This window comes from Fukomys damarensis, unplaced genomic scaffold (genome assembly GCF_012274545.1).
Source record: "Fukomys damarensis isolate Sample0158 unplaced genomic scaffold, DMR_v1.0_HiC HiC_scaffold_35, whole genome shotgun sequence".
Classification (NCBI taxonomy): Eukaryota; Metazoa; Chordata; class Mammalia; order Rodentia; family Bathyergidae; genus Fukomys; species Fukomys damarensis.
Window position 1 is genome coordinate 21,416,879 of NW_022900947.1, and position 24,905 is coordinate 21,441,783.

A 24,905-nucleotide genomic window follows, 5' to 3' on the forward strand; every position below is an offset into this window, starting at 1 on the left:
CACACACATATATGTATATATATACATTGCATAATATATACATACATATTTATGTATATAATATATATTGCATAATATATACATATTTATGTATATAATATATATTGCATAACATATACATATTTATGTATATAATATATGTATATATATCAGATTTATTTTAATCTTTTATAAGTTCTTATGATTTATCTATTTTTTAGAAATGCTAATTAAAACAATGGAAATAAGCAAAAATAGAATACACTGGAAAATAATTGAAAATAAGACCTTTTTTACTATAAAGCCAGAGATTCCATAAATTTTAATGATAATGCAAACTCGCAGTTTGCTATTCTACATTTTTCCACTACGCTCATATATTTCTCTAATCTATGATGTGTTTTACCTAACATCACCTTGGTCTACCCCAAACTATCCTTTGCATCTAGTCGTGGGGCTCTTATAAGAGCCATTCTATCTGTGGGCATAGAGGAAAACACATACTTTAGCAATGGTATAATATAGTAATATAGTAGTGATCTTTTTGGACACAGTGATGGTTTTATTGGTCATCTCAAAGGGAGGCTACAGCAGTTAAAGTAATGGAGCAAAATCACTCCCCTCTACCCATTTGAGTTTGGACAGCACTCTAGGACAATTCTTCCTTCCACTGTCTTAAGAGACATAGAGAACAACACAACAAAATCCCAGAAAATCTTTGGCCCTATAGGAAAGAGCACATATTCTCATCTTTACCCTATAGAAAACTTAACAACAGTTCATGAATAAGCTGTAGATCTCACACATGTAATTATGTCAGAGTGAATTCTGGGACAGTTGTGGGTGTTGGTAGCCCCAAAGTTGTCTCCTACACACTTTGTCAATCATTCCTGTCAAACCTACCTAAAGATTTAGAGGGAGGCACCTGGGGCTGGGTATAAATTCTTTACATTATGAAAGTTTGATTTATCTGTGTGCAGTGTTTTTTACTTTCATGCCAACCTGACACCATTTTTCTGTTCATGTCATATTTTTTATTGGCATGAACTTGCCCTGAGCACATCTTCCAGTGATGTTCAATAAAAGAGGTGTTTTTCATTTACTACTTTAAATGTAGCTGTTTTTCAACACCAGCTCATTATTTGCCATACACAAGAGCCTGGGATCTATCTGTTGGATCAGCCATTTGGTAGCAATGATATTTAAAATCCTGATAAATCTATTCAAAAGAAAAATTTTCTTTGAAGTTTGTTTTCACTGAGGAAAACATAGAAAAACTATATATCGACAACTATAACTATATCTATATTTATATCTGCAAGTTCCCGGGGATAAAATAAGCAAAAATGAAGGCCAAATAATATGATGAAGCAAATGACTACCTATTAATGAATCATTGGAAATATTGAGATCAGCATCATTTTTCCACATTCAGTTACCTGATATTAAATATTCTAATAGTGCCAATGAATTTATCATATAATTTAAATTAGTTAAAATTTTGTTGAAACTAAAAGAATTGGATTAAGACTATGTATTGCTCTTTTTAATATTTTTAAAATTTTAATTCAGAAATTATTTTTACCCTGGATATACTGCCAAATATCACTACAGCAAAAATTTTAACATAGACAACTTACTATGTGAGAATACTCACTTATTTGTTTATCAAAATAATATGGATGCATATAAACTTCCATCTTTATAAAACCATTGCATTTTCTTATGTGTGTGTTTTTTTGTTTTGTTTTGTTTTTCTACGGGGGATTGAACTTGGGACCTTGCACTTGCGAGGCAGGCAGCAGAACCATGGAGCTAAATCCCCAGCTACCATTATATTTTCTAAATGCTATATTATTAGTTATCTAATTCAGATATTCATTAATCCCCATAACATACACTGAACATGTATGATGAGCCTGCCGAATACATTGATAATTTTCAATGATTTGCCTTTCTAAAAGTTATATAACTAGTTAATAATAAATAAATATTACATAATCATATGCATTCCACAAAATACAGATGTTGATCTATAGTCATTCAACTACAGATAATGTAATTAAAATTACTACATATAATTTTACATATACAAATAATTTTGGCACCAAATATTTGAGTACATTTACCTTGGGTGAAAGAGGTTAATTTTATAATTTAAGCATTTATTGAGCATTTAATATTTTTGAGCAAAGGGAAAATATTTCGACGATTATAAATATTCCATATCTATTACATGAAACCCTCAGGAAATAATCTTAAGAGCAAGAGAGAAATAGGTAGCTAGAGGATTTCATTTTAAATGTAATTATCTGGATTGAATTCAGAAATATAGAAGAAAGATTAGAGAAAAGTAACAATTTACCATTGCTAATATTTTCTCAGTTTTAAAATGAGAAGTCTGAATCATACTTACCCTGGATAAATGAAGAATTGTATTAGAACTATTTTTCTATAATTCTTAATATTTGAGCAGGAACAAAATAGCAAAAACTCCTTTGAAAAGTATTATTGAATATATTGTGCAAAACATTTTTTCACTAATTAGATATGTTGTTGAAAGTTTTTAATAAAACGCATTTCATAACTTCTTTTTTTTTTGGACAGGGGATCAAACTCAGGACTGCACTTGCAAGACAGGTGTGGTGCCTTCAGAGTTAAATTCCTGGCCTCCTGCATTTCATAATCTTACAGGTCATTGGATGACTCTGGAGAGATAATAACCTGTTGTTAGGCAAAAGAAAACAAGTTCTCAAAGAGGGAATATTGGAAAAATAGTTTTTTGGCCAATGTTTTGATTATTGGAGATAATCTATAAAGACGTTTATGAGGTTTATTTCAAATATCGATTTGTTAATTTTCTATAGAAAATAAAAATTATGATGTGTTATGTACCTATACCAACTTTCCATGATGAATGTTATCATTATGTACTGCAAACATGTACTAATGAAAATTTAAAATTGAATAAAGAGGATATATATGATTACGCAATAATGTCATATTATTAATGCTCAAAAATTTGTACAGGTAAAATTGCATGTTCAGAATTTTCATATTGTTCAGACTGGTGTTGTCCTAATTATGTCTCTGAAAATTAAATCTGATCAAGTTCCTGCTCTACCGAGAAAAACAAAAAAGAAAATCCTCAGTTTAAGTTGAATACTGAATTTATTATAGTTTGGGGGTTTTTTGCTCATACATTTCTATCATTGTAGAATGTAAAACATAACAAAATGATGAACATTAACATTGTTTCCTGAATTCAATATAGTCATTAATGTACAGAATTGTTTTTTCTATTGTAGGTCCCTTCTGGTTCTAAATAAGTTTTAGAAATGTTTTCTCTAATTCTGCAAGTTATGTTTATGGTATTTTAATTGGGATTGCTTTAAATCTTTATAAAACAATTTAAAGTGTGGCCATTTTCACTATGTTGGTTCTTCCCACCTGAGCAGAGTAAGGGATATCTTTCCATTTTCTGATATCCTTTACAATCTCTTTTTTCAGAGTTCTGTAATTTTCAGTGAAAAGATCTTTTACTTCCTTTGTTAGATTGATTCCTAAGTATTTCATGTTTTTTTTATTGCTATTGTGAAAGCTGCGGTTTCCCTACTTTGATTCTTAGTGAGTTTGCTGTGAGAGTACAGGAATATTTTTTGAATATTGATTTTGTATTCAGCTACTCAACTGAATTTGGTTATTAAATCTACAAGTCTTTTCATGAAGTTTTGGGGAGTCTTAGATGTAGAGTATTATGTCATCTGGAAGGAAGGGAGAATAAATAAAGGAAAAGAAGGAAGAAATGGAAGCAAAGCTTATTTTAAAAAAAGAGGGGAAGAGGGTTTGAAGGGAAGGTAGGGGAATGCAAGAAAATGGAAGAATTTGTGTGTCATGTAAGTGAAGATGGCAAAACTCTCAAAATTGTTATACATATTTAATGCAATCCCAATTAAAATACCATTAGCTTATCTCACAAAACTAGAGAAATCGTTCCTCAAATTTATTTGTAATAAGAAGAGAGTATCAAAAACAATTCTGGGCAAGAAGTAGCACAATCAAGAAATTAACTAACAACAAATTCTGTAGAACTTCTGAGGTAAAAACAACATGGTACTGGCAAAAAGACAGACCTGAAGATCAATGAAGCACACCAGAAGATGAATAATGAACCATAAACACACTCAGCCACCTTATATATGACAAAGGGGCCAGATATATTCACTGCATGAATAGCCTTTTTACTAAATAATGCTGGCAAAACTGGCTATATATATTCCAAAGAGTAAAACTAGACCCATGACTCTCACCAGGCACTAAACTAAAATCAAAAAGGATCAAATATCTAAATATTGAAACAAAAACACATTCTTCTGGAAGAGTGAATAGGGAAAATGCTTGAGGACATAAGAGTAGGCAAAGACTTCATGAACAAAATACAGACCTCATGGCAGATACTACAAAGACTCAACAACTGAGATCTCATCTTATTAAAAAGCTTTTGCACAGCAAAAGAAATCATCAACCAAATGAAAATACAACCATAGAGTGGGAAAAAAAAGTTGGCCATTGGTTCTTCAAAAGTCTATCATCTAGAACATATGAAGAATTGAAAAAAAAAACATCAACTCACCCAAATTTAAAGACCCAATCCAAAAATGAGCATCTGAAATGAATATACTTATCAGATGAAGAAGTAGAAATAGTGAATAAATATATGAAAAAATTTTCAATATCATTGGTCATTCAACAGATGCAAATTAAAACAATACTGAGATTCCGTCTCACTCCAGAAAGAATGGCTGCTACAAAGAAACCAACTAACAACAAATGCTGGAGGAGATTCAGGGAAAAAAGGAACCCTTCTCCACAGTTGGTGGTAGTGTGGACTGATGCAACCATCGTGGAAATCATTGTGGAGATTGCTAAAAACAATAACAACAAAACCAAAATAGGATTAGAGGTCCTATTTGATCAAGTTATTCCCCTTCTGGGTATTTTCCCAAAATAACTGAAAGCATCAAACCATAGTGATATATGCACACCATATTTATAGTGGCACAGATTTTAACAGCTAAGTCTTGGGAACAATCCAAATGCCCATCAACTGATGAAATGATAAAAAAATGTTTTTTTCATATAATGGAATACTATTTGGCCATAAAGAAGGATAAACTTGAGACATTTCTAGATAAATGGATGCACCTTGAGAACATACTCGAGTGAAATCAATTGACACACATGTGTAAAGGTCACATTGTTTCTCTGTTGTGAGAACCTGAAATCAGGACCAAAAAGATTAATAGATATTTTACAATAGGAAGAAATTTTCAAAATCACACTAAGTGTGAGATACCTTTTTAATAATTAAAATGTTTATGCAAAAAGAAAATATAATATTATTAGGAAAATTTCTGAGAGATAGATTAGCAAATAAAAATATATTCTTTTAAAATCATTTTTCACAGTATTTACCATTGTTATCCTTTAACAGTTATAACTATGAAAAATTATTTTTTTCATAGAATGGATTTTATATTTTCTTGGATTTATGGATTTTATATTTTCTTGGATAATGGATTTATATTATCTACTTGTACTACATTTAAAATAAAAATTTTAAACATAAAAACTTGAGATGTTCTAAAAAAACAAAAAACTCAGATACAGAGATTTTTCTCAGTTTTCCTTTGGATAATCCTAAAACTCTTCAGTGGAAAGAAATAGAATCTTTATAAACACGAGATATTTTATACATCATTATTCTGCACTAATTGCTCCTTATCTCCACTTTTTTTCTAACTCCTATTTATCCAATAAGACACTGTCAGATGAACACTAACTTCTCCCATTCAGCCTTCTTTGATTCCCTCAGCCATAATCAGTCATGATTTTCTCTACTGTCATTTTCTTTCCCTCTAATATTACATATATCACTGGAGCTGTAAGAATATCTTCTCATTGCTCTTTTGTCTAAAAAACAAACAAGGAGTCCACCCAGGTATAGCTCCCTGTGTAACTTTTATATTACTGATATTAAGAAATATGACATAAACATGGTACCTACTCAATTTTTTAAACATTTCAAGTCGATGCTTATAAATATTCATTTATGTTGATGTTCACTCATTCATACCTAAGGAAAAATGAATGAATGACATGCTTTCTCTCACTCTTAACTGCACATTTTCAAAATATAATATTTATTTTGGTCATTAGAAGTGATGTAATGAAAAACGAGATTCTGTGAGTAAGATTAAACACTAGTAAGTCATCCTGAACAAAGGACACATGTTTAAAGAAATTATTAGAAACATTTAAACTAAAACTTTCACTTCTCTGATAGCCATTCAAGTGCTCTTTTGAAAGCCTTTGAAAATAATCATTTTGTCTTAATAGATATCATTTTATCTTAGATACAATGATCTCTTGTGATAAAATGATAATTTTACTGATTGTTGCTTTTGGGATTTTTTAAACCTAAAATACAGATATTTTTAAAAATGGAAACACAAACTTCTATGATGATAATTTATCCCTGTAGCCAGTTCTACAGGTTTATGCTAAAATTTTCCTAATACATTAATATTCACTTGTTAGAATTAAATAAGTACCAAGTACTAACCATGCTGAAAATTCATTAATTTGATTGTGTTAAATTTATAAACTTCTACTCACCAAAGCATACTGCTGAAAGAAGCAAAAGTTTAACCTCAGAGTGGGAGAAGTTCTTTACAATGTGTACATACATATAACAAAAGCTTGTATCCAGAATATATAATGAATGCCTACCCATTGAATACAAAAAGAAGATGACTAAACAGGAAAATGGGAAAATGATTTAAACAGATACTTCATAAAGAAGATAGTAATGGTCAAAAGCACATCAAAGCCAATTCAACATTAGTTGCCATAGAAAATGCAAATTATAAACCAAATGTGCCATTTCATCACCCCTCAGCAGGTAAAAATAGAGTAGAAGAATGCTAGTTGTTGATGAAAAAGTGAAACAGATAGAATCTTATTCCCAACTGCAATGTAAATTGGTGCAACTACTGTGTATCACTGCACGTACCCACTAAGGCAGAGTAATTGCACAGCTGATATAAGAGAGTCTCCTGCTAGTGTGTACTCATAGCAATGTGCACGTGTTCACCCCAAAACAAGAACCATGATATTCACTGTGCTCTGTTTGTAAATGAAAAATGTGCAAAACTGTGCAGGTCCACAAACAGTTAAATGACCAACTTCTGATGCATTCCTGTAATGCAATAGAACTGAACAGTCTAATACACCAGAAGGATCCCTCTGACAAGTGTAAGACAGTTTAACAGATAAAAAGGTGCACATAAAGCGATCTCTCTAAAAAATCCCCACTGAATGCATGATTCCATTTACCTAGGATTAAAAAAGCAGGGAAAATGATTTAACCTATTCTAGAAGCTGTGCTATTAATTTCTTCCATGGAAGACAATACTCGGAAGAAAAGGTTAGGTGCCTGTTATGATTTAGTAAGGTTCTGATCCTTGATCTAGATGCATTTGGTTGTAAATATTGATTGAATTGTTCACTTATGATATTTGTATTTTTGGCATGCATATTATATCACAACATAGAAGTAAAATTATAAGTTCTTGTCAAGATTTTACTATGGGATTCTGAAAAAATAGTGCATAATTTTGTTAAAAGGGATATCACAATCAGAAGTTGATTCAGCTCACAAAACTCATTGTTTCATTTGCATGCGATTTTGTCATTAGCATGTTATGCATATGGACTGGATCACTAAGTCGTTCAAATTTGTTTCCTTTGTAGACCATTTTTTGTTTACTTTGAAACAACATGCATACTTCTTTCAAGATGTTTTCCAGAGCATAGGAAACATGAATCACAGTGTCTTTTAAACATATTGCTCAGATTTACTTGATCAGTCTTATAGTTTAACTGTGTAAATATTCTGTGATCTTCTCTTCAGTCTACCTACTGAGATTTTTCTCAGTTTTTCAACCTGTTTTAAGTAAGCCAAATATGTTCAATTATCGAAGTGATGTATAGTTATTTTCAATGATTAGAGTCATTATTATTAACATATACATACATGATAGCCAGATTAAAATTAAACATCATAAACAGTAACTGTTTTCTAAAGATATTCTATTTCACTCAATTCTACAGATAGAAATAAAATTATTGTTATTTTAGATGTAAATATGTAAACGACAATGTTGTATAACTTATCCAATTTCATATATTTTTATAATTCAGCCCAAGTGATTTCATCACACACAGAATTAATCTTCAAGCTTATATTAGGTATGGTGTCCAGGAGAGTTATAGTCCATACTGCCTGTTACATTGGAGTCGAAATGTACCTTATGAAAGTGTGCGTTTAATTGTAGATCTTTAATAGGAGTGGCTGTATCTGAGCACATGCTAGTCTTATTTTCCTGATTCTTTTCTCTAATACACTTGCAATGTAACTACTGATATTTCCTCTCTCCATCATATCATCTAGGAAAAAAATCAAGATGGAGCTTATTTATTTATACTTATTAGGAAAAAATGGTAATTGACTCCATAATATAAATAAAGCAATAAACTCATTAAGTTAAGCAAAGTACTTCTTTTATGATTTTATTTCAGTTTGTCGTTGGTCCTAATTCTACTCACTACATAACCTCTGAACAGTACGTAGGGCGTTTGTGAGAAGAGACAATCCGTGTAAGCTGCACCTTGTATGATAATTATCCAGTCATGTCTCCATCACCTTCTTAATTTGTGAAATTATATTTTAAAACTATCTAGTGCCTCAATTATTTTTCTTTTCCCTAGAACTTTCTTTCAATTACTATGATAGAAAACTGATTATTTTAAACCTAAAGGTTTTTATAGACAATTTAACTCACCTTCCACATGTCATTGGAATTCAAGTAACCACAAAGGGGATAGGTAAAGTACTCAGTTTCTTTGGTCTATCACAGAAATACACTGAAGGTTTTACTTTGCTACTTACCAAACTTCCTTTAAAAAAAGGGAAAAAATACTTATGGAAAGACAGGTGTCCTTTTCATCTCTAGACGTTTCTCATGAGAAATCTCAAGAGAATGTTTAGAACTGCTTTTTCTGTATTCATCTGAAGGGAAGAAAAAGGACAAAAAAATTGAAGGTGATTTTAGCAAGATTTCAGGTTGTAACACAGGAATTAAATGTTGAAAGCAGAAGGGCTATAATGCCAGAGCACTTCTAAAGAAATATGAGTCCAACTATGTCTTCATTAAACTTTCAGCTAAAGCTTTTTATAGGTTGAATAAAATACTTCACTGTTGTGTCTATCAGAAATCATGCATTAAATTGCTGGAAGATTTAGCTGTAGTCTATTTTTGAAAAATGATATTTCCAAAATTCTACCCATCACACATATTTTAAATGACAGTGGTACATCTTATGTGTCATCCTAAGGATAAAAAAAATCATACTGAATCTCTATGCTTTGAAACTGATTAGCCATGATTATAAATAGAAAATCGAAATAAAACAACGACTACAAGGAAATAAACAGGAAATCTCTGACAATTTTTAGGATGCTAAAGATCACTGAAGACGTTTAAAACTCATACCAAATCTTTAGTGTGCCTCTTTCTCCTACATTTCCTGTTTTCTAAAGTTATCCCTTCATTCACACATTCACTAGAAAATTAGAAATTATTACATGACAGTTCTTGGTTCTCATTTTTCCCCTAGAAATTATGTTAAACTACTTTATTTTTCAAGATTTGGGTCAATGTCTTGCTCACTTAACAGCAAATTTAGCCTCCCCAACAAATCTCAGAACCATTAGCTATTTAGAGCTTCACTGAGATAAAATCTACATAATTTATAATCCACCGTTTAAAGCTTGTATCTAAAAGGTTTTGGTATAAAGTTGTGTAATAATCTTGAAAATCATTCTGTACCAGTCAGCCATCACTTCCCACTTCATCCACCCCAGGCTGTTAATTACTAATTTTTCTCTCTCTCTAGATTTCTCTGTTGCGGACAATTCATAGAACAAAAGGCGTGTAACGTGACCTTTTGTGACTGAATTATTTCATTCACAATGATTTTCCAATATCTTTACTGTTTTAGATTGTATCAGTACTCCATTCCTAGTTATGACTGAATTGCTATGCTGTTATATTATAGCTGTTATGTATTATATTGGCATACTATGTTATTATACTATGCTATTGGCATTACTATGCTATTATTAACTATTATATACCACATTTTATTTATCCATTTATGAATTATTAAATATTTATATTTTTGGCTACTATAAATAATACATTGCTGTAACATTTGTATGTGGATATACATTTTCATTTCTATTTGATATATAACTAGAAAATTTATATTTATGAATTTCCAGTATGTTTTCTAAAGTGGTATCACCATTTTATATTTCAGAAGCAAACTATCATTTGAATCTGTCTGCCTTCTTGATGACAATTTGTCTTTTGTCTCCTGACACAGCAATTGTATGTGTTAAGCAGTGTGTCATTTTGCTTTTGATTTGTTTTCATTAGATTGACTGATTGCTTATTTAATTGGCTTATGAGGATCACCCATTGTTCTTTTATTTGTTTGTGTACTTTAAATAGAGGATGCTCATATCTTTAGGGATGTTCTTTGGTCCTGTTTTAAAGAGAAGTACATATGATATTTTCTTTAAAATACATAATGTATCTTAAAATACTGTATAAGAGGTTGCACCTTTTTTACTAGAAGTAGAAACCAGTTTTCTTTATATTTCTATCTTATTTTGAAAACCTTAGTAAATCATTGCTAACCTAAAAATCTGCATATTTAATGTTTATATTTTGAGGAGTTTGGACATATCTATACACCAATACATATATATAGATATATATAGATATAGATATAACTATAGATATAGTTTTAGCAGTATATACGAATTGTGTATAATAAAGGTTTCACTGTGACCTTTTCGTGCTTGCATAAAAACATACTGAGATTATATCAACTCTCCCTTACCATGACATCCCCTCCCTCATCTACAGATCCCCTTTCTCTTCTCTAATATTTTCTCTCCTACTTTCATGTGGTCTTTCTTCTCTATACATCATGTAGGAGAGAAACCATGATAATTGTTTTTCTGAGTCTGAAAAGGTAATGATTTCAAGTTTCGTACAATTTTCTTCAAGTCATATTATTTCATTCTTCTCTATGGCTGAATAATACTGAATTGTGTACTTTAATTTTCTTTATTCATCGGTTATGGGCGTTTGAGTTACTTCTATATTTTGATATTGTAAATAATTATTCAATGAATAAGAAGGTGCAGAAATCTCAAGAGATTCTGATTTTGATTTTTTAAGTTATAAGTGTAGAAGTGGATCACTTGGTAGCTCTATGTCTAATTTTTCAGTAAATATACTTATGGCCTTCCTTTGTAGCTGCACCATTATGCATTCCTATCAGCAGTGTATAAGGGTTTCAATCTCTCTTCACCCCTCTCAACACTTGTTCTCTTTGGTGGTTTTGATAGCACGCTAGCTAGCTGGTGTGAGATTATGTAACTCCTCACCCACCTATCATTTGGACTACATGTTATTTAACACGCTGGTATTCGTTTCATACAGCTTATAATGTACAGCTATTTATGGAGACTTGATACATCCTCCACCTACATATATTTAAGTAAAGCTGAAATTATAGCACTCATAGATAGACACCCTCTTGAGAAAGTAGAAGAAAAATTACTTCAAATGCCAGAGCCAGAGCTTTATATGATCCCAGATTATATGAATAACTTTAGACATTTTTTCCCAAAAATGCTTTCCCAGAAAAAAATTTTCATGTGAATATATTCCAGAATGAATTCATTTTACAACAAATTAATTAAATTTCTTATTTTAAGCATTTGTGGAATAATTTTTCTGTTATATACTCCTTGATGTTCAAAAACGTATAAGATGTTACATTAAGTTTAGCAGAATGAAATATATAAGCACAAGAAGAAAAAAATGTTCCACAGACTTATAAGATAAATGCTATGAAAATGGAAGTGGTGAGGGGGTAAAGACTTCCTCCCCGAGTTCAGGAAATACCCACAGAACAGTAGTTGTTGATTCATGACAAGAGGAGGCTTCAGAAAAATCATTCCAGGAAACATTGTTATAGATAACTGCAAGTGCGATCGAGCAGGTTGGTTTTCCTCGAACAGTCCCTGGGTTTAGTTCTCTCATTGCTAAAACCAGGAAAACAGCACACACCAGGAACAAGTATGTCATCCTAACTACTGAAATGGAAGGATGATAATCAAATACATTTAAAATTCTATTTATAGGAAAGATGATAAAAGCATCGGTGGACAGTGTTATCCTTTGTTTCTTCCCATAAATATGAATTTAGCTCACCTACTTCCTACCTGGTTTGAATCCCTTGGATTTATGACCATTACCTCCAAAATACTATTACTTAAATGAAGTTCTGGCGATACAAGTTAAATTTGGACTTTTATGACCTCTTTTACGGTAGTAGGCTTTGACCAAATTGCAAAGCTGTTATGTAGAAAATCAGGCATAGTGGCTCATGCCTGTAATTCCAGAACTCTATGAGGCTGAGGTAGGAAGACTGCAAATTTGGACAAATCCAGGGTAATTTAGTGACTTAGTGAGACCCTTTCTTAAAATTTGAAAAAAAATAAACAATATAAACTTCTAAGGATGTAGCTAGGGGGAAGGCCCTACATTCCATCTCCAGGCTATGGATAAGAACTCTTAGAAAGAATTAATGCATTATGCCTTTATTATAGACTTGAACAATTAGATTTCTGTGTTCTTTCATTTTACCTTATAGATTCATTGAAATCTATGTGTTTCTTCATTCTCAGGGGATACTAGAAAATTTAGAGACAAAGTTTGTCCTATCTCATGTATGCTTGCAATAGTACATAATATATAATTTTTAAAATTTAATTCCAAAATCTTTTAAAAATTATTTTATTGCTACATTTAATGTATACAATATAATGACATTCATTGCTGGAAATTTGTACCTTTACATGATATATCTTGGTTCTTACTTTTTCCCCATTCCCTGAACTCGCTTCAACCCCTCCCTTCCTCCCCATCTACAAAGACTTGGTTTCCATCATTTTTCATTTTATTGTATTAATTCTATTTCTTTCTTTTTTAGATAATCTGTAATACAATTTTCTTTCTAGGGTTTCCAGTATTACATCGTTGTTCATTCTTTGTAATGCTTTTTTTATGTTGTCAAATTCATATTCTTGTCAGCATAATTTTTTTTGTCTTGTCATACGAGAAAGTGTTGTATATATCTTACACTTGTCCTCTTGAAAAGCACAGGAAACCTTGATGACACTACACTTGTACCATGGCACGAGTCATTAATTGGTTTTGAGAGGTCCTAGGGTACTAAAAATGAAGAGCACCAAATAAGTTGATTTGGTTTGAAAGGACAACAAGTCAGGAAATAATCATACCATCAAATTCTATCTCATTTCTGAAGTACCAAAAAAAAAAAAATGGTGAGTACTGAGAAAAAATAAACTTTTATTTCAAAATTCTTTGAGCTTCAAATTCGGCAAATTTCAAATCATTCAAGTTCCAAAGTATGATTATACACTAAAATAGATTTCACTGAAGGTGAAGAATAATTCAAATAAAAAACACTGTTATCATCCTTGAATAGTGAGAAGGCAACATAAAACAGTTTGAGAAAACAGATTGCAGTTTAAAAAGAAAGATAATACTCTTTCATTCCTAGCTTAACTCATTATACAAACAAAAGGAACAGAGATTGTGCAATAAAATGAACATCTCTGAACCGCAGTCCTACTCATTTTTGTGAAGCGGCTTGAGTGTGAAGATGTTCATTACAGTATTGTATACTGTTAGGAGGCACTAAATAACCGGTGGTCTACTACTGTTAGTTAACTTTCCCTTCTGAACCTAATAGAAGCACGGAATTAGTAATGTGGCTGAGAAGTGCGCAGGTAAATAAATAATACAAAAATTTTGCTTAGAAATGGAAACAGTAATCATACATTAGAATGACTGTTAAACACATAGCTAAACTCTTTGAAAGGCTGCAGACTGATTTAGGAAGACACTCCTATGGTCATATGGTACTCAGTTGTGGACGTAGTTAAGCAGTCATAAGACAATATTGCTAAAATGTGTATGCTTCTCCCACAACTAATTAATAAGCGGCTGGAAAAACAGAATTTAGTAATGAAAGTATGGAAGGCTAAGGAAGCAGGAAAGGGCCATTCTTTCCTCCATTAAACCCTACATCAGACTAGAGTACCCTACTTCAGGATGAGCTTTTAGAAACTTGCAACAAAATAGAGAGTGGCACTCTGTCTGGTAACAAGTATACATCCCCAACCAAAGGAGATTGCCCTGTCCTCCCTGACTTTTCCTGTATGTCCTTGACTCCATGTTTTTCCCTTTTCACAGCCTACACTTTTCCACTGGAAAGCGGCACAAAAACAACACAGCGCTTTCTTCTGTGCAGAGCCCCCTTTGTCTTGTTCCTCAAGGCCTACCCCAATAGCACATTTAATAAATCTTCTCTTTTCTTGATCTTTTCCTGGTAAATTCATTTATGTACCTCTGTAACATCATCTACCTTGGCACAAAAACCATTTTGTTTCCTTCGTGCTTGCTACAGTCGATCTTTATTGTTCTCCACAATTCGTACGCTAAAATCTTAGTCTTCAGTGATGGGATGAAGATGTTCAGATCAGAGTGATTGGAGCCAAAATGCAATCGGTATTCTTTTAAAATAGTTCACAATATGGACATAGCAGGATGGCACCACCCACTGTCTATGAACCAGGAAGCTGACTTCTGCTGTCTAACAAATCTGCTAGCACCCTGATTTTGGACCTCACAGCCTGCAGAATGGTGAACACCCCTAATGAACTATCACAGAGCCTCAACAATGTTTCAAAATGTCAGCTGGATTCTCCTTGCTTTTCCTTTTCTCACATTGCTGTGTACTTATTTACCTACAGGAATTAAACCTGGAAATTACTACATTTAAATTTTTTTATTCACATAAATACGAATTTATTTAAAAACTTTAAAAAGGTTGATAATAATGATGACAGGTTGTGAAATGAATGCGAAAAGATGTAAAGTAGGTTCATATTTTTTATAAATGTGAGAAACATGGCCCTGTAAAGGAGCTGAGGCAATGTGACTTGTCTGCCAGTGTCACTGACCAGGCACCGCCTGGAGAAATACACAAAGCAGGGAACGATTTCAGATGTGGGACACAAATCACAGGACCAAAAGCTGTCCATGTATATACTGAAAAGAAGTTATTAGTATCAAAAACTTCAATTTGGTTCTTATGAAATTATTAACCACTGAAAATTTAAAACATGACAATGAAAAATGAAGGGAAAATCAGCTCTCACCTGCTTGGGTTACCTTTTGATGAGTTATAAGATCAACACCAAGAGGTTGCTTCTCTTAAAATATATGGAGTGATAGGGTTAACTTCTAACCAAGTGGGAAATTTTCACATTGATCAAAAATTATTTTATTAATTGACTTTTAAGAGTTTTTCATTCTGTGCTTCAGCTTTTTATACATAGGACACTCACACATTCACTGAAATTGCCCTAATTTCAGTAATATGCAATCATATCAAATAGCATTTGATGTTTTAAAAAACTTTTATGATTTAAAGTATGACTAATTACATTTATTTTCAGAGAAGCTATTGACATATTCTGTTCTAGTTTCATTTGTGTGCCAATTTTACTGAATTGAGAATTAAACATTCTACTTTATTCTGCAATTAAACACATTAGAGATATAGTATTTTAACAGGCATATCCCATTAATTGGGACTTTATGTAAACAACATAGAACATATTTGCAATTTCTTTTAAAATGAAACTCACTTGCTTCACAATTTGACATGTGCTGCATGCATGGATTCCATGGTTTATTAATCATTTTTTTTAAAAAAGCAAGATACCATAACTTCTAAAGGAACAATTTAAAGCTGGCATTTCCATTTCCTACTCAGTAGCTGATTTGTGTTTTTGTTTTGTTTTGTTTTGTTTTGTTTTTGGTACCGGGGATGAACTCGGGTCCTTGCACTTGCGAGGCAGGCGGCAGAACCACTGAGCTAAATCCGTGGCCCTGATTTGTGTTTTTAATCCCAACTTTCCCTATCTTTTCTGTTTCATAATTCTATTATTCCTAAAGATATAATTGCCATAGGAACTCCAGCATTAAAAAAACATCAACGAATGGCCTTTCTGCAGTTATTAAACCACCTCACCTACTTTTACATGTACTGCCCTTTGTGTTTTAATACTCCCAGTCATTGAAAGACCAGCATAAAAGCTACCTTGTGGGGACTTCAGAGTCAGGATCTGTGAATAACTGTTCAAGTGATACAGAGAGGGTCAGAGTTGTGTCTGTATATGAAATAACTATTTAGGAGAAGATGTGGCAAATTAGAGACCCTCTTTTTCAAGACTACTTATGTGATGCACACACACACACACACACACACACATATATATTATGCATAACATTATAACTATTTATATAGATTACACATATAGTTTAACATTAGTTATAAAATAAATAAATTTTCCCTGGTGATGAAGTCACTCCCTCATAACTAATGTAAAGAGAAATGCATTAGCCTTTGCAATACACAAATTAATTCATTTTACAGTAAACCAGTACATATGCAGAGAATCTATACCATTGGAAGAAACTCTACCTATAAATTTTTAAGAAAACTATTACATACTGCGACATAAGTAGCCTTCAGTTGGAAGTCATCTGTACTTAAAAGTTATAATGTTTTTATTGATAGCTGTCTTGATTAATTTACTTCCCTTTTTAATACAAATAAAAATTCTTCAAAATTAAAATGAATACATGCTTTCATCACTTACATTTCTATCTAGCTGAATGGAGGAAAACAGATGGAGTTACAGGTATAACTCGACTGGGATTCCAACTCTGACGCAATATGACTAATCAGTGCTGTGTTCACTTATATAAATAATCAGAAGAGTTCTAGATATTAGAAAGCAGAGCCCAAACCCTTATCTCAGGCTAGGTGTGCATGAATACATACACTCACACAGATGCACACATATATATGCACAGATGCGCATACATTACCTGCACTACATTGATATAGTTTTTAAATATGAAAATCGTGCCAAGGTCCAAGGATGGGGAAAGTTTGAAACTTTAACAACCTTGGAAGCTATGAGATTAATCTGCCACAATTTCAAAGATGATACTGGAAGACACAGTGTCCTGAACCTAAGACAAAGGACATGACGAGGATGTGGAGCTCATGTTGCCTGGGGTCTCCTTTTGCTTTCTTCTTAAGCACCACAGAGATGATGTTAGGCAGGCATTGGTGGGTATCAGTAGACACTGACATATGCACATACATGCATGAGGAATGGTGAGTTTGGGAAATCCAAGTCTTCTAAAAGAGTTGTTAGCCAACCTATTTAATAGTTATATCAGGAAAATACACTATCTTTATCATCTTGGCCTGGAGCCAAATCTACCTTCTGTCAAATAGGAAATTTCTATTTGTATCTTTCAAGGCTGGTTACCATTTAAACATTTTTAGAAGGCATTTAAAAACAAAAGCTCCTAGAAGACATGCATTTTTGTTGAATTCTCCCTCAATAAATCACTGCATCATGATTTTCAATCACATGTGAAATTAGAACATAATAGTTGGGCCTACGTAAAATATATCTATGGTATGACTATACTTTATTATAATATCATAGCAATAGTCAAATCTACAAATAAAAAGGCACAGATAACTCATTCACTATAAAGCAAATTACTTTGTCCGGTGTACTTATTAGTGTGCCTATATGGAAACCTTAAGTGCACAGCGTCAGAGCAGCCTGAAAGTGTTATACTTTTAAATATAAAAGCAGTTGATTTAATTTTTTCAGGTACAGAGCCTTGAAAGATAGCAAGTTAATGATCAAATTTATGCCCACAGGACTTCAAAGACACTCTCATTCTTGGACAGTATGTGTTAAAAAATGTAAGAGTTTATCTGAAGAATCTAACACAGTAGAATTTTTATTTTAATTCTGTGACATAATGATATTGTTCTAAATTACAAACTTCCCTTTTCCAGAAGAATATATAGCAGTGATAATAGCAAAGGGAACAAAACCTAACAATTAAATCAACCTTCTATATGTATTTATTAATCCATATTTTAATAGTTAAATTTAATTAGTGTTGTTAATGAATTCATAAAACTTATTTTTGAGAAAGGAGATTTGCCTCAACGCACAAGTAAAGACTAGACAGAATATTTTCAGACATGAGTAAGTATAATGAAGAAAAGGAAAGCATCAAAAGGATACCTGTATACCAATGATTATTGTAGTATTTTTCACAATAACCAAGATGATTGCCATAGCCAAGAATCAAACTAAGGGTCCATCAACAGGTGAATACATAACAGAAATGTGATGTTTATGTGCAATGGAATACTACTCAGCCTCAAAAATGATAAAAGTTGTCAGGAGCAATTCTACATAATTTTGGGGAAAATCATTTCACAATTAAATTATGATAAGGCGTGGTTTTCCTGCCTGCAGGCCAGCTATGATATGTTGAAACAACACCACACCTCGGCACAGCTAAAACCTAAGTGGTCTCATCATACTGTGACACTCCAGGGCAGGAATGCATCAGATGAAGACTTTCTGGTTCCTTAAGAACCGAGTAGAAAGAGAAAGATTTCACCTGGAGAAAGACAAGTTCCTAATCAATAGAGGCTCCTTACTGACCTAGGATCTTCATCATTATCAGTTCTTCATTGTCCTAGAATTATTGCTACCCTCTGAGTCATCTGTTACTCCCGATAAACCCCCAAAGATGTGGCTAGTGTGAAGTGCCTTTGTCTTTTCTGCCCAGAGCAGCACCGATCAGGCTCAAAGCTCAGCTTCTTCTCTGTGTCTCATTTTCTGTCTTTATTCATTAGTTTTCCTGTGCTGTTGTGGTTCATGAGACCAAGGCCCACTTGGGGTTCTACTAATGTTCCATTTTCCTATTCCTTACACAAGTCCTGTATTTTGTTGCAGTATTGATGAATCTGGATGTTAATGCTAAGCAAAATAAGGCAGGTATAGAAAGATAAATACTGTCTGACCTCACTTGTATGCAGAGTCTGAAAAAGTTGATTGCATAATGGTTAATAGTTCAGTGATAGCTCCTAGGAGATGGGGGATAGAGAGAGAGAGAAGAAGGAATAGTTACTGATGAAATACCAAAGAGAAATAATAGGCTTTGAGGTCTATCACTCAGCAGGATGAATACAGTAACTAATGATGAAATGAGCTTTCGGAATAACTAAGAATAGATTTTCAAATGTTACACTAACAAATATGAGATTTTAGATTTGTTAGATTGATTTAAATATTCCACGTTTTATGCACATATAACAACATATTGTACCTTACAGATGTAACCACCATTATTTTTCAAGACAAACAATATTAATAAGAAAATGAAAAGAAATAGTTAAGAGAAAAATAAGTCATGTCCAATTGCATGATGAATAGTGTCATTTTTGAGAAATTTAACAAAAAATAAGATTTATAAATATAAACAAAGAAGCCAAAAACTATGAGTAGAGCTGGGGATTTAGCTGAGTGGTTCCACTCCCTGCCTCACTAGTGCAAGGTCCCGAGTTCGATTTTTGATACCCCCCCAAGAAAAAGGTGATATAAAAATTAGGAGTAGAGGTAATAAAAGTTCCAAAAGTGTACATGTAGTAAAGTACTTTTGGGACATTGAAGATCAGTATGGACAGAAAAGAATGAAAGTCAAAGGCACAATTGTTCATACCATGAACATTTTCTCTTCATTTTACCTCCAAATTCTCATATGAATGGTAGGTCTTATGATATAAAGTCTAAACTCTGTATCACCATCATGACTACTGAGAAAAAGGAACAGCCCTGAAATGCAGAACCCAGAATGTCCAGCCAGCCCATGTTGTCAGTGCAAGCGGACCTTTGCCTGGTGTGCTCAGCTAGGCTTTGGTGTCCACATAGCAAGCACAATTCCCACAGGACGTCAGCCTCAGATCAGACCACTCCATAATCATGATGGAGAAGAACCAACATGAGACCTCTTAGAAATCATGGGCAAAAGCTTGACAAGATATCAACATTAACCAAGCATGCATTTATTCTGACTATTTGGGGTGACTACTTCCTTTCCAGTTAGAACTTGTTCAGTCTTGGCCTACCCTTTTCTCTTTGTAGATAATACATGCTAAGATTCTCACAGAGTTACCCTAGTATTTTAATAGCATTGAATCCAGAACAAAGGCAATCTTCCTTACATTTTCCCAAGATTCATCTAATGCAAGACAAAGCTGAATAAATTAATGTTTGCATTCTTTATGGAGATGCTCCAGAAGAATTCCCTATAGTGTCAATTTTCCCACTCATACATAAAACAAGTAACAAAGCCAAATTGTGTAACGACATCGTGTTCTTTGGAAAGTGGGGATTACACCACTGTGACCAAATATTTGATGTACTCTGTAACTACAAGAGTTAACTCAGAACTTTTTTTCCTTGAAAACTTTTTTCCTTACTAATACATATTTTATATTATATTTCTGACTTGATTCGGGAGATCAAAAGGAAGAAAGAATAATTTCCATTATGCTGAATATTTATTATAGCTAGTCAATATTACTGAGAATTTAACCTAATGTGTCCTAAGCATCCTACTGAAGAGGATAAATCTGTCTTACACATCATGTAAATGAATTATAAAATACCTGGGTAGAAAAAAAGGTTATTGAGGAAAATTAGAGATAATTTTTCTTCAAGAGTAAGTTACATTTCCAAGCACCCCAGTTCAGGTATAATTACCAATTAAACTACAAGAACATAATAACAGAGTAACATATGGAAATTGCCTCAAAATTACAGCGAATTGACAGTTCATGCTTATTATATAGGGTGCTTGGGGAAATGTATTCAAGAAAAAGCAATTTTAATTAGAATACTGTGAGCAAAAAATAGTTGAGACATATTTACTTATTTTTTAAAAATGACTAAAATGACTGTTTCACAAAGATTAAATAATTGAAGAAAGTCTATGCTACAAGTTTAACATGACTATTTAATACTAAGAGATCCTGGACATTATGGAAAGCCTTATTTGAGGAAAGAAAAAAAATCACTCAATGCAGATGAAGCCAAAATCATAGGTTACAGAAGGTTATAACTTGTTCTCTCATATTAGATCTATTTTTTTTCCAAAGAGAAGAATGCTTCCTTCTCAGCGGCATGGCCACTGATGAATTAGGGGCGTAAACTTTAAAGAACCGATATTGTTTCAGGGACTTTTATCACTCAGGTTTCGTCCTGGATACAACTGCCACTGCCAGTGACAATTCAAAATGATTGCTCACATGTACTTAACCTCTACTTGGGACCAAATACCAGACACCAAACACTTAAAGGGACAAATGATTTATTTGGCCTGGGGTTTCATAGTTTTCAGTTCATGACCTGCTGGCTCCAAAGTGTAAACATCACAGTTGAAATGCGTTGGACAGAAAAACTGCTCAATTTATGGCAGCTGGGAGACCGAAAGGAGAAGAGGGTCAGAGAGGAAGGTGTCAAAGACCAGCTTTAGTGTACGATGTCCACCTTTCATGAGTCACTCGGTGACTGCCAGATGGTACTTTCTGAATCCTTAGGCAACTCCCAAGACAATCCGGTTAACAATTACGCTTAAGTATCTCACAATAAAATATTTATCTCTGAGTTTGACTGAGTGAAGGAAATCACAAAATTTACACCAACATGCTAGGATAGAAAATTGTACTTTTTAAGAAGCAATTGGTTAAAAACAGAATTTCTGATTCTTTATTTTAAATATTCAATTTTGTTAGTATTAGGGAATGAATCAAGATGCAAGATTTTTATTTTTAAGATGCAATTTTAAGACCACTCCAGAGTGATTTAATTCTTTAAAATTCTCTTGACATTATTTTTCTCCTCAAAAACTGAATGGAAAATACATCAATATGATTAAAAATGAGGCTCAAATTTGGCATGCACATTCAAAGGACCCAGGCAAAGACATTACACTTTTTAATTTTGTTATAAACCATGATCTAAAATTTGCCCATCTTTAATCCCACCTAATTGCTCTAACTCTAAAGTTTCACATATACACATGAAATGTTTCTGCCAGTGCCTTTGTGTGCCTTCAAACTGACTTGCCCTTCAATCCTTTGTCCTACTGTTAATTTTGTGAAATAAAAAAGAAATTTGCATCGTTGGAAATATATCTGGAATTAACTGAATGCATGATTAGAGAAAAGGAGTCAGTTTATCAGCATTTCGTGATAATCAAACGTAGGAAAATAAAAAAAAGTATACATTAACAAATGTGTAGATGCACTGATCTGTGTGTGAATGGCTGCTTTAACGGGAAGGGAGTGCTGGGTCGGTATGGAAGGATTTCTAGTAAGAAATTGGAGATTTTAATCTTTTGTTTAGAAAAACGATCAGCTTTGTTAATGGTCTGTTAGATCAGAATGAATATGTAACTTTAATGTTAAATCACAAGTGTAATCAGGATTTTTTTAAAACACATTTTTAAAAATTATAAAACTTACACAATTTGTTTCTGTGAGCAAGAAGTTGGAGCTCTTAGCTATCCACCACTAAAATATTGTAAAAACTGCAATAACTGCATTCACCCAGAAAACACATATTGAATACTATTATAATCAAGGCATTTCTCCGGGTGTTAGGATTATAGCAATGTTACTCACATTACTGACAACATGGATAGACTGTAAAAATACGTATTGACACAAAATATTCAGAATAATGCTGTGAATGGGTAACGTAATTCCAAAACTAACACAAATATGCATACCTCAAACATGTATACAGAAGTATGTGTTTGTATGGGGAGAGACTCAGAGACAGACATGGAAAAACAGGACGACAGATGTATTAGGGGCAGGAACAGATGTAGAAATGTATAATTAGATAAAGTAAACGTAACAAATAGCACTTTGTCTAAATCTATATAAAATAATTTACGAAAATTAAAACTACATGCCATTAAACAACAGTATATACTTTTCCAAGAAAATATATTTACAATTTGATACAATAAATATGACATTTCTTTTTTGATACGGCTTTCCATAACCCACCACTTGATACTTACAGCTTATACAATCGCTATCATGTATGTGGACTGAATAAAGCACTCACCTTTAAAGGAAATGAGGATGGTCTCCAGCCATCAGCCAGTGGGGAGCTCTGGCCTTCAATTGAATGATCTTTGATAAACTGAGTCTTACCAGCAGCCATGTTAAAAAGCTTAGAAGCAGAGCCTCCCCCATGAAGCCTTCAGAAAAGGCTCCTGAGCTATAACTTTGATGTCACATTGTGAGAGATGGTACAGAAGAGAAAGCAGTTAAGTGAATTTCTAACCTGCATGGACATAACCTGCAGAGCTATAAGACAAAGGCTTCAGGAGCAACAAACTATTGGCAACAAAGGGAAACTTGTGACCAATTTAACACTGTTTGAATCTTCCACACGTGTCATTATAAACTAGAAGATTACTAGAGAGAGAATGGTATAATGAGTATATCCATCTACTTGGAAAGCCATAACAAAATATCGCATAGCAGTTTAAGCATCAGAAATGTATGTATGTATTTATTTATATAAGTTGTTACATAAAATTTTGTAGAGAATCATATGATTTTACAAATGTATACCCTGAGTAATGTTCAAATCAAGGTAAATATCTCTTCAAATTTTATTATTTCTTTATGCTACAAACATTTATGAATTCAACTACATTTTTTGTAGATTCTACCTGTGATTGTTAATGATTATTATCTACCTCATTGGATTGAGAAATGCCTAGCATAGTAGTAAAGCACAGGTCTATGGGTATCTGTAGAAGTCTCCAGAGATTACTGATATATAAGCCATCAAACTCTGGGGAAGACCCACCCTGATGTGGGCGGCACTATGTAACAGGTTCACAGCCTGGACGGGATGAACAATATGAGCTGTGTTTACAAAGCTCCATTCTGCTTGATCAGAAATGTATTTCATTACTGTTATCACTGATAGTGTCAGACTCCAACTTCTTCAGCGATTCTCATGGGCTTCCGGGCCTTCTACCTGGGACCAAAGCTGTATTGTTGATACTTCTTGTTCTGAGCGCTTCAGCTTCTTGGACTGAACAGCTCTGTACCATACAAATGGGCATAGTGGACTATCCTACTTTGGATCCTGTAAGTCTATCTAATAAAGGTAGGGTATAATTTAGGTTTAGGGCGAGTCTTTTCTCCTTAGTTGTAGGAAGCCACCTTCTCTCAGTGTCCTACCTGGCCTCAGTGTGTCCACAGAGAGGAAGAGGTCTCAGGAATCTCTTCCTCTTTTTGTAAGGATTACAATCCTATTTGTTTAGAGCCCCCCTCCTTGTGACTTCATTTAACCTTTGTTGCCTCCTTAAAGTTCCTGTCTCCCAATATAATCACATTGGAATGTTGTATTAAAACATTCATTTGGAGATGATAACATTTTGTTCATAGGAGTTATTTTATTTTCTCTGCTTTTGAAAAATGTATGTTATGTAACTATACTAATGAATTATCCTTAAGAAATAAAGTTTGAAGCCGGGTGTGGTGGTGCATGCCTGTAATCTTAGCACTCAGGAGGCTGAGGCAGGAGGATCACTGTGAGTTCGAGACCAGCCTGGGCTACATAGTGAGTTCCAGATCAGTCTCAACTACATAATGAGACCCTGTCTCAAAAAACAAAAAAAAAAAAAAAC